The sequence below is a fragment of the Mesoplodon mirus genome (assembly GCF_964341445.2).
Source record: "Mesoplodon mirus genome assembly, contig: SUPER_7_unloc_1, whole genome shotgun sequence".
NCBI classification, from domain to species: domain Eukaryota; kingdom Metazoa; phylum Chordata; class Mammalia; order Artiodactyla; family Ziphiidae; genus Mesoplodon; species Mesoplodon mirus.
Genome location: NW_028295815.1, coordinates 6131646 through 6148836, shown reverse-complemented (window position 1 = coordinate 6148836; position 17191 = coordinate 6131646).

Genomic DNA, 17191 nt, shown 5'->3' with positions numbered 1-17191 from the left:
CCTGTGCTTTACAGGCGATTCCAACGTACCTCTTGAAATCTGTTTCCTGCTATTCTGCCTCGCTTTCAAGTCCGCCTCGTTGCCTTCCCTCAACAGATTTTTGGACGATAGTTGGCCTTGATTACTCTGCCAGTTTGTGAATTGCTGTGCCCCTGAGCTCCATTTTTCAACTCGTTTTTTGTGAGCTGAACGCAAGTCCAAACTTTTGGTTCAGGACCTATACTGGTTCCCGGTGGGTGGCTGAGACTTTGGTTAATTCTTCTTCCTGCCGGGAAATTAGAGTGACATGTGCCCATCCAAATGCCTAACAGCTACTCTCTCATTGGTTCTCCCTCTTCCCTTTCATCCTCTGCCAAATTGGCAACCTGTGCGAACCAGGAGCTTAAAGGGGCTGTCTCTCCAAGTTGGGAGATTGATAGGAAAGCAGTTGGAAAGTCAAACCGGAGCACCAGGAGAGGGGCTCTTCGTTGAGTTTTAGAAACCTTTTGTATTCACAGTGTGTCCATTCTCTAGGTTTCCCGTACATGTTATAGCTGTAGTAATATTCCCTTCAACCTGGAGAGCTGGGACCCAAGGAATGGGAGCCATGCATTATTGCTTTAAAGGGTCTGCATTTGCTCACCCAATCTCACCAATCCCCTCAGTCCAAAGTGTCCAGCCTTATGCCACATCCAGCTGTCATTGTAGATAGGGTCATTCCAGGTTGCATCAGAGACCCTGAAGGAATTGTAAAGAATTTCCCTGTTTCTTTGTTCTGTTTTTGAAATTCCTTTTTAGAGTGGGTTTGAGCTGATTCTCGCTGCCATGTTTATGCCAGTCTAGACACACTTGATTCCCTTACGGAGACATATCAATACATAGGTTTTAAGATTCTTACTAGTCAGATCTATTCCTCTGCGGGAAATATGGGGTTTTGAGTCCCTTTCACTGAGGAAGGTGTAGGTCTTGTCTATTCCATAGTTGGTTTTTGGAATGGTACCTGTGCTTATATCAAACTCTGGTTTGATGCATCACCCCACCTCTCCTTCCCCCTTAAGCAGGCATAAGAGTGTTTTCTAAATGTGAGACTCTGTTCTCTTGCCTAACTCAGTTCATGTGTAGCCATGTTTACAGGATCTTCCTAAGTGATATCTTATGATAAGTTTCTTTTCCTGTGTGACTTCTTTCACTTAGAATCATCGTACCTGAATCCACTCATTTTGCTGCTACTGGTCTTATGACATTGATTTCATGGCTGAGGGATATTCCATCGTACGTAAGTTCCACAATGTTTGGAACCATTTTTATATTTCCTGGGATATTTCAGGTGTACCCAGGTTGAGGTTCCTGTAAGCAGTGCAGCCCTCAATTTGGGGGTGGCTCTGTCTTATGGATTTTCAGGTTTCCCAAGGTATATTCCCTAGACTGGAAGTGCCCTTGGCTCTGTAGCTCTGTTGTTTACTTGTTTTAGGGAACACAATGCACTCCTCCAGTGAGGCAGTTGGCAACTTACATCCCGCCCATCAGCATAACAAGGCTCCCTGTTCTCCAGGGCCTGTCTTGCCTTTCTGGTTTTTACACATTTTGTGGATGTCCCTTTTGACCGGTGGGAAGTGATACTTCTTTGTAGTGCAGATTTGCATTGCCCGCTTGCTTGCTTGGCCAAAAAGGGTGTATGCGTTTTCTCCTGAATATATTCAGGAGAAAACGCATACGCCCTTTTTGGCCAAGTGCATCATTGTCGAAGTTGTGCCCCTCTTCCTGTGCTTTACAGGCGATTCCAACGTACCTCTTGAAATCTGTTTCCTGCTATTCTGCCTCGCTTTCAAGTCCGCCTCGTTGCCTTCCCTCAACAGATTTTTGGACGATAGTTGGCCTTGATTACTCTGCCAGTTTGTGAATTGCTGTGCCCCTGAGCTCCATTTTTCAACTCGTTTTTTGTGAGCTGAACGCAAGTCCAAACTTTTGGTTCAGGACCTATACTGGTTCCCGGTGGGTGGCTGAGACTTTGGTTAATTCTTCTTCCTGCCGGGAAATTAGAGTGACATGTGCCCATCCAAATGCCTAACAGCTACTCTCTCATTGGTTCTCCCTCTTCCCTTTCATCCTCTGCCAAATTGGCAACCTGTGCGAACCAGGAGCTTAAAGGGGCTGTCTCTCCAAGTTGGGAGATTGATAGGAAAGCAGTTGGAAAGTCAAACCGGAGCACCAGGAGAGGGGCTCTTCGTTGAGTTTTAGAAACCTTTTGTATTCACAGTGTGTCCATTCTCTAGGTTTCCCGTACATGTTATAGCTGTAGTAATATTCCCTTCAACCTGGAGAGCTGGGACCCAAGGAATGGGAGCCATGCATTATTGCTTTAAAGGGTCTGCATTTGCTCACCCAATCTCACCAATCCCCTCAGTCCAAAGTGTCCAGCCTTATGCCACATCCAGCTGTCATTGTAGATAGGGTCATTCCAGGTTGCATCAGAGACCCTGAAGGAATTGTAAAGAATTTCCCTGTTTCTTTGTTCTGTTTTTGAAATTCCTTTTTAGAGTGGGTTTGAGCTGATTCTCGCTGCCATGTTTATGCCAGTCTAGACACACTTGATTCCCTTACGGAGACATATCAATACATAGGTTTTAAGATTCTTACTAGTCAGATCTATTCCTCTGCGGGAAATATGGGGTTTTGAGTCCCTTTCACTGAGGAAGGTGTAGGTCTTGTCTATTCCATAGTTGGTTTTTGGAATGGTACCTGTGCTTATATCAAACTCTGGTTTGATGCATCACCCCACCTCTCCTTCCCCCTTAAGCAGGCATAAGAGTGTTTTCTAAATGTGAGACTCTGTTCTCTTGCCTAACTCAGTTCATGTGTAGCCATGTTTACAGGATCTTCCTAAGTGATATCTTATGATAAGTTTCTTTTCCTGTGTGACTTCTTTCACTTAGAATCATCGTACCTGAATCCACTCATTTTGCTGCTACTGGTCTTATGACATTGATTTCATGGCTGAGGGATATTCCATCGTACGTAAGTTCCACAATGTTTGGAAGCATTTTTATATTTCCTGGGATATTTCAGGTGTACCCAGGTTGAGGTTCCTGTAAGCAGTGCAGCCCTCAATTTGGGGGTGGCTCTGTCTTATGGATTTTCAGTTTTCCCAAGGTATATTCCCTAGACTGGAAGTGCCCTTGGCTCTTTAGCTCTGTTGTTTACTTGTTTTAGGGAACACAATGCACTCTTCCAGTGAGGCAGTTGGCAACTTACATCCGGCCCATCAGCATAACAAGGCTCCCTGTTCTCCAGGGCCTGTCTTGCCTTTCTGGTTTTTACACATTTTGTGGATGTTCCTTTTGACCGGTGGGAAGTGATACTTCTTTGTAGTGCAGATTTGCATTGCCCGCTTGCTTGCTTGGCCAAAAAGGGCGTATGCGTTTTCTCCTGAATATATTCAGGAGAAAACGCATACGCCCTTTTTGGCCAAGTGCATCATTGTCGAAGTTGTGCCCCTCTTCCTGTGCTTTACAGGCGATTCCAACGTACCTCTTGAAATCTGTTTCCTGCTATTCTGCCTCGCTTTCAAGTCCGCCTCGTTGCTTTCCCTCAACAGATTTTTGGACGATAGTGGGCCTTGATTACTCTGCCAGTTTGTGAATTGCTGTGCCCCTGAGCTCCATTTTTCAACTCGTTTTTTGTGAGCTGAACGCAAGTCTAAACTTTTGGTTCAGGACCTATACTGGTTCCCGGTGTGTGGCTGAGACTTTGGTTAATTCTTCTTCCTGCCGGGAAATTAGAGTGACATGTGCCCATCCAAATGCCTAACAGCTACTCTCTCATTGGTTCTCCCTCTTCCCTTTCATCCTCTGCCAAATTGGCAACCTGTGCGAACCAGGAGCTTAAAGGGGCTGTCTCTCCAAGTTGGGAGATTGATAGGAAAGCAGTTGGAAAGTCAAACCGGAGCACCAGGAGAGGGGCTCTTCGTTGAGTTTTAGAAACCTTTTGTATTCACAGTGTGTGCATTCTCTAGGTTTCCCGTACATGTTATAGCTGTAGTAATAGTCCCTTCAACGTGGAGAGCTGGGACCCAAGGAATGGGAGCCATGCATTATTGCTGTAAAGGGTCTGCATTTGCTCACCCAATCTCACCAATCCCCTCAGTCCAAAGTGTCCAGCCTTATGCCACATCCAGCTGTCATTGTAGATAGGGTCATTCCAGGTTGCATCAGAGACCCTGAAGGAATTGTAAAGAATTTCCCTGTTTCTTTGTTCTGTTTTTGAAATTCCTTTTTAGAGTGGGTTTGAGCTGATTCTCGCTGCCCTGTTTATGCCAGTCTAGACACACTTGATTCCCTTACGGAGACATATCAATACATAGGTTTTAAGATTCTTACTAGTCAGATCTATTCCTCTGCGGGAAATATGGGGTTTTGAGTCCCTTTCACTGAGGAAGGTGTAGGTCTTGTCTATTCCATAGTTGGTTTTTGGAACGGTACCTGTGCTTATATCAAACTCTGGTTTGATGCATCACCCCACCTCTCCTTCCCCCTTAAGCAGGCATAAGAGTGTTTTCTAAATGTGAGACTCTGTTCTCTTGCCTAACTCAGTTCATGTGTAGCCATGTTTACAGGATCTTCCTAAGTGATATCTTATGATAAGTTTCTTTTCCTGTGTGACTTCTTTCACTTAGAATCATCGTACCTGAATCCACTCATTTTGCTGCTACTGGTCTTATGACATTGATTTCATGGCTGAGGGATATTCCATCGTACGTAAGTTCCACAATGTTTGGAACCATTTTTATATTTCCTGGGATATTTCAGGTGTACCCAGGTTGAGGTTCTTGTAAGCAGTGCAGCCCTCAATTTGGGGGTGGCTCTGTCTTATGGATTTTCAGTTTTCCCAAGGTATATTCCCTAGACTGGATGTGCCCTTGGCTCTGTAGCTCTGTTGTTTACTTGTTTTAGGGAACACAATGCACTCCTCCAGTGAGGCAGTTGGCAACTTACATCCGGCCCATCAGCATAACAAGGCTCCCTGTTCTCCAGGGCCTGTCTTGCCTTTCTGGTTTTTACACATTTTGTGGATGTCCCTTTTGACCGGTGGGAAGTGATACTTCTTTGTAGTGCAGATTTCCATTGCCCGCTTGCTTGCTTGGCCAAAAAGGGCGTATGCGTTTTCTCCTGAATATATTCAGGAGAAAATGCATACGCCCTTTTTGGCCAAGTGCATCATTGTCGAAGTTGTGCCCCTCTTCCTGTGCTTTACAGGCGATTCCAACGTACCTCTTGAAATCTGTTTCCTGCTATTCTGCCTCGCTTTCAAGTCCGCCTCGTTGCCTTCCCTCAACAGATTTTTGGACGATAGTTGGCCTTGATTACTCTGCCAGTTTGTGAATTGCTGTGCCCCTGAGCTCCATTTTTCAACTCGTTTTTTGTGAGCTGAACGCAAGTCCAAACTTTTGGTTCAGGACCTATACTGGTTCCCGGTGGGTGGCTGAGACTTTGGTTAATTCTTCTTCCTGCCGGGAAATTAGAGTGACATGTGCCCATCCAAATGCCTAACAGCTACTCTCTCATTGGTTCTCCCTCTTCCCTTTCATCCTCTGCCAAATTGGCAACCTGTGCGAACCAGGAGCTTAAAGGGGCTGTCTCTCCAAGTTGGGAGATTGATAGGAAAGCAGTTGGAAAGTCAAACCGGAGCACCAGGAGAGGGGCTCTTCATTGAGTTTTAGAAACCTTTTGTATTCACAGTGTGTCCATTCTCTAGGTTTCCCGTACATGTTATAGCTGTAGTAATATTCCCTTCAACCTGGAGAGCTGGGACACAAGGAATGGGAGCCATGCATTATTGCTTTAAATGGTCTGCATTTGCTCACCCAATGTCACCAATCCCCTCAGTCCATAGTGTCCAGCCTTGTGCCACATCCAGCTGTCATTGTAGATAGGGTCATTCCAGGTTGCATCAGAGACCCTGAAGGAATTGTAAAGAATTTCCCTGTTTATTTGTTCTGTTTTTGAAATTCCTTTTTAGAGTGGGTTTGAGCTGATTCTCGCTGCCCTGTTTATGCCAGTCTAGACACACTTGATTCCCTTACGGAGACATATCAATACATAGGTTTTAAGATTCTTACTAGTCAGATCTATTCCTCTGCGGGAAATATGGGGTTTTGAGTCCCTTTCACTGAGGAAGGTGTAGGTCTTGTCTATTCCATAGTTGGTTTTTGGAACGGTACCTGTGCTTATATCAAACTCTGGTTTGATGCATCACCCCACCTCTCCTTCCCCCTTAAGCAGGCATAAGAGTGTTTTCTAAATGTGAGACTCTGTTCTCTTGCCTAACTCAGTTCATGTGTAGCCATGTTTACAGGATCTTCCGAAGTGATATCTTATGATAAGTTTCTTTTCCTGTGTGACTTCTTTCACTTAGAATCATCGTACCTGAATCCACTCATTTTGCTGCTACTGGTCTTATGACATTGATTTCATGGCTGAGGGATATTCCATCGTACGTAAGTTCCACAATGTTTGGAACCATTTTTATATTTCCTGGGATATTTCAGGTGTACCCAGGTTGAGGTTCCTGTAAGCAGTGCAGCCCTCAATTTGGGGGTGGCTCTGTCTTATGGATTTTCAGGTTTCCCAAGGTATATTCCCTAGACTGGAAGTGCCCTTGGCTCTGTAGCTCTGTTGTTTACTTGTTTTAGGGAACACAATGCATTCCTCCAGTGAGGCAGTTGGCAACTTACATCCGGCCCATCAGCATAACAAGGCTCCCTGTTCTCCAGGGCCTGTCTTGCCTTTCTGGTTTTTACACATTTTGTGGATGTCCCTTTTGACCGGTGGGAAGTGATACTTCTTTGTAGTGCAGATTTGCATTGCCCGCTTGCTTGCTTGGCCAAAAAGGGCGTATGCGTTTTCTCCTGAATATATTCAGGAGAAAACGCATACGCCCTTTTTGGCCAAGTGCATCATTGTCGAAGTTGTGCCCCTCTTCCTGTGCTTTACAGGCGATTCCAACGTACCTCTTGAAATCTGTTTCCTGCTATTCTGCCTCGCTTTCAAGTCCGCCTCGTTGCCTTCCCTCAACAGATTTTTGGACGATAGTTGGCCTTGATTACTCTGCCAGTTTGTGAATTGCTGTGCCCCTGAGCTCCATTTTTCAACTCGTTTTTTGTGAGCTGAACGCAAGTCCAAACTTTTGGTTCAGGACCTATACTGGTTCCCGGTGGGTGGCTGAGACTTTGGTTAATTCTTCTTCCTGCCGGGAAATTAGAGTGACATGTGCCCATCCAAATGCCTAACAGCTACTCTCTCATTGGTTCTCCCTCTTCCCTTTCATCCTCTGCCAAATTGGCAACCTGTGCGAACCAGGAGCTTAAAGGGGCTGTCTCTCCAAGTTGGGAGATTGATAGGAAAGCAGTTGGAAAGTCAAACCGGAGCACCAGGAGAGGGGCTCTTCGTTGAGTTTTAGAAACCTTTCGTATTCACAGTGTGTCCATTCTCTAGGTTTCCCGTACATGTTATAGCTGTAGTAATATTCCCTTCAACCTGGAGAGCTGGGACCCAAGGAATGGGAGCCATGCATTATTGCTTTAAATGGTCTGCATTTGCTCACCCAATGTCACCAATCCCCTCAGTCCATAGTGTCCAGCCTTGTGCCACATCCAGCTGTCATTGTAGATAGGGTCATTCCAGGTTGCATCAGAGACCCTGAAGGAATTGTAAAGAATTTCCCTGTTTCTTTGTTCTGTTTTTGAAATTCCTTTTTAGAGTGGGTTTGAGCTGATTCTCGCTGCCCTGTTTATGCCAGTCTAGACACACTTGATTCCCTTACGGAGACATATCAATACATAGGTTTTAAGATTCTTACTAGTCAGATCTATTCCTCTGCGGGAAATATGGGGTTTTGAGTCCCTTTCACTGAGGAAGGTGTAGGTCTTGTCTATTCCATAGTTGGTTTTTGGAACGGTACCTGTGCTTATATCAAACTCTGGTTTGATGCATCACCCCACCTCTCCTTCCCCCTTAAGCAGGCATAAGAGTGTTTTCTAAATGTGAGACTCTGTTCTCTTGCCTAACTCAGTTCATGTGTAGCCATGTTTACAGGATCTTCCTAAGTGATATCTTATGATAAGTTTCTTTTCCTGTGTGACTTCTTTCACTTAGAATCATCGTACCTGAATCCACTCATTTTGCTGCTACTGGTCTTATGACATTGATTTCGTGGCTGAGGGATATTCCATCGTACGTAAGTTCCACAATGTTTGGAACCATTTTTATATTTCCTGGGATATTTCAGGTGTACCCAGGTTGAGGTTCCTGTAAGCAGTGCAGCCCTCAATTTGGGGGTGGCTCTGTCTTATGGATTTTCAGGTTTCCCAAGGTATATTCCCTAGACTGGAAGTGCCCTTGGCTCTGTAGCTCTGTTGTTTACTTGTTTTAGGGAACACAATGCATTCCTCCAGTGAGGCAGTTGGCAACTTACATCCGGCCCATCAGCATAACAAGGCTCCCTGTTCTCCAGGGCCTGTCTTGCCTTTCTGGTTTTTACACATTTTGTGGATGTCCCTTTTGACCGGTGGGAAGTGATACTTCTTTGTAGTGCAGATTTGCATTGCCCGCTTGCTTGCTTGGCCAAAAAGGGCGTATGCGTTTTCTCCTGAATATATTCAGGAGAAAACGCATACGCCCTTTTTGGCCAAGTGCATCATTGTCGAAGTTGTGCCCCTCTTCCTGTGCTTTACAGGCGATTCCAACGTACCTCTTTAAATCTGTTTCCTGCTATTCTGCCTCGCTTTCAAGTCCACCTCGTTGCCTTCCCTCAACAGATTTTTGGACGATAGTTGGCCTTGATTACTCTGCCAGTTTGTGAATTGCTGTGCCCCTGAGCTCCATTTTTCAACTCGTTTTTTGTGAGCTGAACGCAAGTCCAAACTTTTGGTTCAGGACCTATACTGGTTCCCGGTGGGTGGCTGAGACTTTGGTTAATTCTTCTTCCTGCCGGGAAATTAGAGTGACATGTGCCCATCCAAATGCCTAACAGCTACTCTCTCATTGGTTCTCCCTCTTCCCTTTCATCCTCTGCCAAATTGGCAACCTGTGCGAACCAGGAGCTTAAAGGGGCTGTCTCTCCAAGTTGGGAGATTGATAGGAAAGCAGTTGGAAAGTTAAACAGGAGCACCAGGAGAGGGGCTCTTCGTTGAGTTTTAGAAACCTTTTGTATTCACAGTGTGTCCATTCTCTAGGTTTCCCGTACATGTTATAGCTGTAGTAATATTCCCTTCAACCTGGAGAGCTGCGGCCCATGGAATGGGTGCCATGCATTATTGCTTTAAAGGGTCTGCAGTTGCTCACCCAATCTCACCAATCCTCTCAGTCCCAAGTGTCCAGACTTATGCCACATCCAGCTGTCATTGTAGATAGGGTCATTCCAGGTTGCATCAGAGACCCTGAAGGAATTGTAAAGAATTTCCCTGTTTATTTGTTCTGTTTTTGAAATTCCTTTTTAGAGTGGGTTTGAGCTGATTCTCGCTGCCCTGTTTATGCCAGTCTAGACAAACTTGATTCCCTTACGGAGACATATCAATACATAGGTTTTAAGATTCTTACTAGTCAGATCTATTCCTCTGCGGGAAATATGGGGTTTTGAGTCCCTTTCACTGAGGAAGGTGTAGGTCTTGTCTATTCCATAGTTGGTTTTTGGAACGGTACCTGTGCTTATATCAAACTCTGGTTTGATGCATCACCCCACCTCTCCTTCCCCCTTAAGCAGGCATAAGAGTGTTTTCTAAATGTGAGACTCTGTTCTCTTGCCTAACTCAGTTCATGTGTAGCCATGTTTACAGGATCTTCCTAAGTGATATCTTATGATAAGTTTCTTTTCCTGTGTGACTTCTTTCACTTAGAATCATCGTACCTGAATCCACTCATTTTGCTGCTACTGGTCTTATGACATTGATTTCGTGGCTGAGGGATATTCCATCGTACGTAAGTTCCACAATGTTTGGAACCATTTTTATATTTCCTGGGATATTTCAGGTGTACCCAGGTTGAGGTTCCTGTAAGCAGTGCAGCCCTCAATTTGGGGGTGGCTCTGTGTTATGGATTTTCAGTTTTCCCAAGGTATATTCCCTAGACTGGAAGTGCCCTTGGCTCTGTAGCTCTGTTGTTTACTTGTTTTAGGGAACACAATGCACTCCTCCAGTGAGGCAGTTGGCAACTTACATCCCGCCCATCAGCATAACAAGGCTCCCTGTTCTCCAGGGCCTGTCTTGCCTTTCTGGTTTTTACACATTTTGTGGATGTCCCTTTTGACCGGTGGGAAGTGATACTTCTTTGTAGTGCAGATTTGCATTGCCCGCTTGCTTGCTTGGCCAAAAAGGGCGTATGCGTTTTCTCCTGAATATATTCAGGAGAAAACGCATACGCCCTTTTTGGCCAAGTGCATCATTGTCGAAGTTGTGCCCCTCTTCCTGTGCTTTACAGGCGATTCCAACGTACCTCTTGAAATCTGTTTCCTGCTATTCTGCCTCGCTTTCAAGTCCGCCTCGTTGCCTTCCCTCAACAGATTTTTGGACGATAGTTGGCCTTGATTACTCTGCCAGTTTGTGAATTGCTGTGCCCCTGAGCTCCATTTTTCAACTCGTTTTTTGTGAGCTGAACGCAAGTCCAAACTTTTGGATCAGGACCTATACTGGTTCCCGGTGGGTGGCTGAGACTTTGGTTAATTCTTCTTCCTGCCGGGAAATTAGAGTGACATGTGCCCATCCAAATGCCTAACAGCTACTCTCTCATTGGTTCTCCCTCTTCCCTTTCATCCTCTGCCAAATTGGCAACCTGTGAGAACCAGGACCTTAAAGGGGCTGTCTCTCCAAGTTGGGAGATTGATAGGAAAGCAGTTGGAAAGTCAAACCGGAGCACCAGGAGAGGGGCTCTTCGTTGAGTTTTAGAAACCTTTTGTATTCACAGTGTGTCCATTCTCTAGGTTTCCCGTACATGTTATAGCTGTAGTAATATTCCCTTCAACCTGGAGAGCTGCAACACATGGAATGGGTGCAATGCATTATTGCTTTAAAGGGTCTGCATTTGCTCACCCAATCTCACCAATCCTCTCAGTCCCAAGTGTCCAGCCTTATGCCACATCCAGCTGTCATTGTAGATAGGGTCATTCCAGGTTGCATCAGAGACCCTGAAGGAATTGTAAAGAATTTCCCTGTTTCTTTGTTCTGTTTTTGAAATTCCTTTTTAGAGTGGGTTTGAGCTGATTCTCGCTGCCCTGTTTATGCCAGTCTAGACACACTTGATTCCCTTACGGAGACATATCAATACATAGGTTTTAAGATTCTTACTAGTCGGATCTATTCCTCTGTGGGAAATATGGGGTTTTGAGTCCCTTTCACTGAGGAAGGTGTAGGTCTTGTCTATTCCATAGTTGGTTTTTGGAACGGTACCTGTGCTTATATCAAACTCTGGTTTGATGCATCACCCCACCTCTCCTTCCCCCTTAAGCAGGCATAAGAGTGTTTTCTAAATGTGAGACTCTGTTCTCTTGCCTAACTCAGTTCATGTGTAGCCATGTTTACAGGATCTTCCTAAGTGATATCTTATGATAAGTTTCTTTTCCTGTGTGACTTCTTTCACTTAGAATCGTCGTACCTGAATCCACTCATTTTGCTGCTACTGGTCTTATGACATTGATTTCATGGCTGAGGGATATTCCATCGTACGTAAGTTCCACAATGTTTGGAACCATTTTTATATTTCCTGGGATATTTCAGGTGTATCCAGGTTGAGGTTCTTGTAAGCAGTGCAGCCCTCCATTTGGGGGTGGCTCTGTCTTATGGATTTTCAGTTTTCCCAAGGTATATTCCCTAGACTGGAAGTGCCCTTGGCTCTGTAGCTCTGTTGTTTACTTGTTTTAGGGAACACAATGCACTCCTCCAGTGAGGCAGTTGGCAACTTACATCCCGCCCATCAGCATAACAAGGCTCCCTGTTCTCCAGGGCCTGTCTTGCCTTTCTGGTTTTTACACATTTTGTGGATGTCCCTTTTGACCTGTGGGAAGTGATACTTCTTTGTAGTGCAGATTTGCATTGCCCGCTTGCTTGCTTGGCCAAAAAGGGCGTATGCGTTTTCTCCTGAATATATTCAGGAGAAAACGCATACGCCCTTTTTGGCCAAGTGCATCATTGTCGAAGTTGTGCCCCTCTTCCTGTGCTTTACAGGCGATTCCAACGTACCTCTTGAAATCTGTTTCCTGCTATTCTGCCTCGCTTTCAAGTCCGCCTCGTTGCCTTCCCTCAACAGATTTTTGGACGATAGTTGGCCTTGATTACTCTGCCAGTTTGTGAATTGCTGTGCCCCTGAGCTCCATTTTTCAACTCGTTTTTTGTGAGCTGAACGCAAGTCCAAACTTTTGGTTCAGGACCTATACTGGTTCCCGGTGGGTGGCTGAGACTTTGGTTAATTCTTCTTCCTGCCGGGAAATTAGAGTGACATGTGCCCATCCAAATGCCTAACAGCTACTCTCTCATTGGTTCTCCCTCTTCCCTTTCATCCTCTGCCAAATTGGCAACCTGTGCGAACCAGGAGCTTAAAGGGGCTGTCTCTCCAAGTTGGGAGATTGATAGGAAAGCAGTTGGAAAGTCAAACCGGAGCACAAGGAGAGGGGCTCTTCGTTGAGTTTTAGAAAACTTTTGTATTCACAGTGTGTCCATTCTCTAGGTTTCCCGTACATGTTATAGCTGTAGTAATATTCCCTTCAACCTGGAGAGCTGCGACCCATGGAATGGGTGCCATGCATTATTGCTTTAAAGGGTCTGCAGTTGCTCACCCAATCTCTCCAATCCTCTCAGTCCCAAGTGTCCAGCCTTATGCCACATCCACCTGTCAGTGTAGATAGGGTCATTCCAGGTTGCATCAGAGACCCTGAATGAATTGTAAAGAATTTCCCTGTTTCTTTGTTCTGTTTTTGAAATTCCTTTTTAGAGTGGGTTTGAGCTGATTCTCGCTGCCCTGTTTATGCCAGTCTAGACACACTTGATTCCCTTACGGAGACATATCAATACATAGGTTTTAAGTTTCTTACTAGTCAGATCTTTTCCTCTGCGGGAAATATGGGGTTTTGAGTCCCTTTCACTGAGGAAGGTGTAGGTCTTGTCTATTCCATAGTTGGTTTTTGGAACGGTACCTGTGCTTATATCAAACTCTGGTTTGATGCATCACCCCACCTCTCCTTCCCCCTTAAGCAGGCATAAGAGTGTTTTCTAAATGTGAGACTCTGTTCTCTTGCCTAACTCAGTTCATGTGTAGCCATGTTTACAGGATCTTCCTAAGTGATATCTTATGATAAGTTTCTTTTCCTGTGTGACTTCTTTCACTTAGAATCATCGTACCTGAATCCACTCATTTTGCTGCTACTGGTCTTATGACATTGATTTCGTGGCTGAGGGATATTCCATCGTACGTAAGTTCCACAATGTTTGGAACCATTTTTATATTTCCTGGGATATTTCAGGTGTACCCAGGTTGAGGTTCCTGTAAGCAGTGCAGCCCTCAATTTGGGGGTGGCTCTGTGTTATGGATTTTCAGTTTTCCCAAGGTATATTCCCTAGACTGGAAGTGCCCTTGGCTCTGTAGCTCTGTTGTTTACTTGTTTTAGGGAACACAATGCACTCCTCCAGTGAGGCAGTTGGCAACTTACATCCCGCCCATCAGCATAACAAGGCTCCCTGTTCTCCAGGGCCTGTCTTGCCTTTCTGGTTTTTACACATTTTGTGGATGTCCCTTTTGACCGGTGGGAAGTGATACTTCTTTGTAGTGCAGATTTGCATTGCCCGCTTGCTTGCTTGGCCAAAAAGGGCGTATGCGTTTTCTCCTGAATATATTCAGGAGAAAACACATACGCCCTTTTTGGCCAAGTGCATCATTGTCGAAGTTGTGCCCCTCTTCCTGTGCTTTACAGGCGATTCCAACGTACCTCTTGAAATCTGTTTCCTGCTATTCTGCCTCGCTTTCAAGTCCGCCTCGTTGCCTTCCCTCAACAGATTTTTGGACGATAGTTGGCCTTGATACTCTGCCAGTTTGTGAATTGCTGTGCCCCTGAGCTCCATTTTTCAACTCGTTTTTTGTGAGCTGAACGCAAGTCCAAACTTCTGGTTCAGGACCTATACTGGTTCCCGGTGGGTGGCTGAGACTTTGGTTAATTCTTCTTCCTGCCGGGAAATTAGAGTGACATGTGCCCATCCAAATGCCTAACAGCTACTCTCTCATTGGTTCTCCCTCTTCCCTTTCATCCTCTGCCAAATTGGCAACCTGTGCGAACCAGGAGCTTAAAGGGGCTGTCTCTCCAAGTTGGGAGATTGATAGGAAAGCAGTTGGAAAGTCAAACCGGAGCACCAGGAGAGGGGCTCTTCGTTGAGTTTTAGAAACCTTTCGTATTCACAGTGTGTCCATTCTCTATGTTTCCCGTACACGTTATAGTTGTAGTAATATTCCCTTCAACCTGGAGAGCTGGGACCCATGGAATGGGTGCCATGCATTATTGCTTTAAAGGGTCTGCATTTGCTCACCCAATGTCACCAATCCCCTCAGTCCATAGTGTCCAGCCTTGTGCCACATCCAGCTGTCATTGTAGATAGGGTCATTCCAGGTTGCATCAGAGACCCTGAAGGAATTGTAAAGAATTTCCCTGTTTCTTTGTTCTGTTTTTGAAATTCCTTTTTAGAGTGGGTTTGAGCTGATTCTCGCTGCCCTGTTTATGCCAGTCTAGACACACTTGATTCCCTTACGGAGACATATCAATACATAGGTTTTAAGATTCTTACTAGTCAGATCTATTCCTCTGCGGGAAATATGGGGTTTTGAGTCCCTTTCACTGAGGAAGGTGTAGGTCTTGTCTATTCCATAGTTGGTTTTTGGAACGGTACCTGTGCTTATATCAAACTCTGGTTTGATGCATCACCCCACCTCTCCTTCCCCCTTAAGCAGGCATAAGAGTGTTTTCTAAATGTGAGACTCTGTTCTCTTGCCTAACTCAGTTCATGTGTAGCCATGTTTACAGGATCTTCCTAAGTGATATCTTATGATAAGTTTCTTTTCCTGTGTGACTTCTTTCACTTAGAATCATCGTACCTGAATCCACTCATTTTGCTGCTACTGGTCTTATGACATTGATTTCATGGCTGAGGGATATTCCATCGTACGTAAGTTCCACAATGTTTGGAACCATTTTTATATTTCCTGGGATATTTCAGGTGTACCCAGGTTGAGGTTCCTGTAAGCAGTGCAGCCCTCAATTTGGGGGTGGCTCTGTCTTATGGATTTTCAGGTTTCCCAAGGTATATTCCCTAGACTGGAAGTGCCCTTGGCTCTGTAGCTCTGTTGTTTACTTGTTTTAGGGAACACAATGCATTCCTCCAGTGAGGCAGTTGGCAACTTACATCCGGCCCATCAGCATAACAAGGCTCCCTGTTCTCCAGGGCCTGTCTTGCCTTTCTGGTTTTTACACATTTTGTGGATGTCCCTTTTGACCGGTGGGAAGTGATACTTCTTTGTAGTGCAGATTTGCATTGCCCGCTTGCTTGCTTGGCCAAAAAGGGCGTATGCGTTTTCTCCTGAATATATTCAGGAGAAAACGCATACGCCCTTTTTGGCCAAGTGCATCATTGTCGAAGTTGTGCCCCTCTTCCTGTGCTTTACAGGCGATTCCAACGTACCTCTTGAAATCTGTTTCCTGCTATTCTGCCTCGCTTTCAAGTCCACCTCGTTGCCTTCCCTCAACAGATTTTTGGACGATAGTTGGCCTTGATTACTCTGCCAGTTTGTGAATTGCTGTGCCCCTGAGCTCCATTTTTCAACTCGTTTTTTGTGAGCTGAACGCAAGTCCAAACTTTTGGTTCAGGACCTATACTGGTTCCCGGTGGGTGGCTGAGACTTTGGTTAATTCTTCTTCCTGCCGGGAAATTAGAGTGACATGTGCCCATCCAAATGCCTAACAGCTACTCTCTCATTGGTTCTCCCTCTTCCCTTTCATCCTCTGCCAAATTGGCAACCTGTGCGAACCAGGAGCTTAAAGGGGCTGTCTCTCCAAGTTGGGAGATTGATAGGAAAGCAGTTGGAAAGTTAAACAGGAGCACCAGGAGAGGGGCTCTTCGTTGAGTTTTAGAAACCTTTTGTATTCACAGTGTGTCCATTCTCTAGGTTTCCCGTACATGTTATAGCTGTAGTAATATTCCCTTCAACCTGGAGAGCTGCGACCCATGGAATGGGTGCCATGCATTATTGCTTTAAAGGGTCTGCAGTTGCTCACCCAATCTCACCAATCCTCTCAGTCCCAAGTGTCCAGACTTATGCCACATCCAGCTGTCATTGTAGATAGGGTCATTCCAGGTTGCATCAGAGACCCTGAAGGAATTGTAAAGAATTTCCCTGTTTATTTGTTCTGTTTTTGAAATTCCTTTTTAGAGTGGGTTTGAGCTGATTCTCGCTGCCCTGTTTATGCCAGTCTAGACAAACTTGATTCCCTTACGTAGACATATCAATACATAGGTTTTAAGATTCTTACTAGTCAGATCTATTCCTCTGCGGGAAATATGGGGTTTTGAGTCCCTTTCACTGAGGAAGGTGTAGGTCTTGTCTATTCCATAGTTGGTTTTTGGAACGGTACCTGTGCTTATATCAAACTCTGGTTTGATGCATCACCCCACCTCTCCTTCCCCCTTAAGCAGGCATAAGAGTGTTTTCTAAATGTGAGACTCTGTTCTCTTGCCTAACTCAGTTCATGTGTAGCCATGTTTACAGGATCTTCCTAAGTGATATCTTATGATAAGTTTCTTTTCCTGTGTGACTTCTTTCACTTAGAATCATCGTACCTGAATCCACTCATTTTGCTGCTACTGGTCTTATGACATTGATTTCGTGGCTGAGGGATATTCCATCGTACGTAAGTTCCACAATGTTTGGAACCATTTTTATATTTCCTGGGATATTTCAGGTGTACCCAGGTTGAGGTTCCTGTAAGCAGTGCAGCCCTCAATTTGGGGGTGGCTCTGTGTTATGGATTTTCAGTTTTCCCAAGGTATATTTCCTAGACTGGAAGTGCCCTTGGCTCTGTAGCTCTGTTGTTTACTTGTTTTAGGGAACACAATGCACTCCTCCAGTGAGGCAGTTGGCAACTTACATCCCGCCCATCAGCATAACAAGGCTCCCTGTTCTCCAGGGCCTGTCTT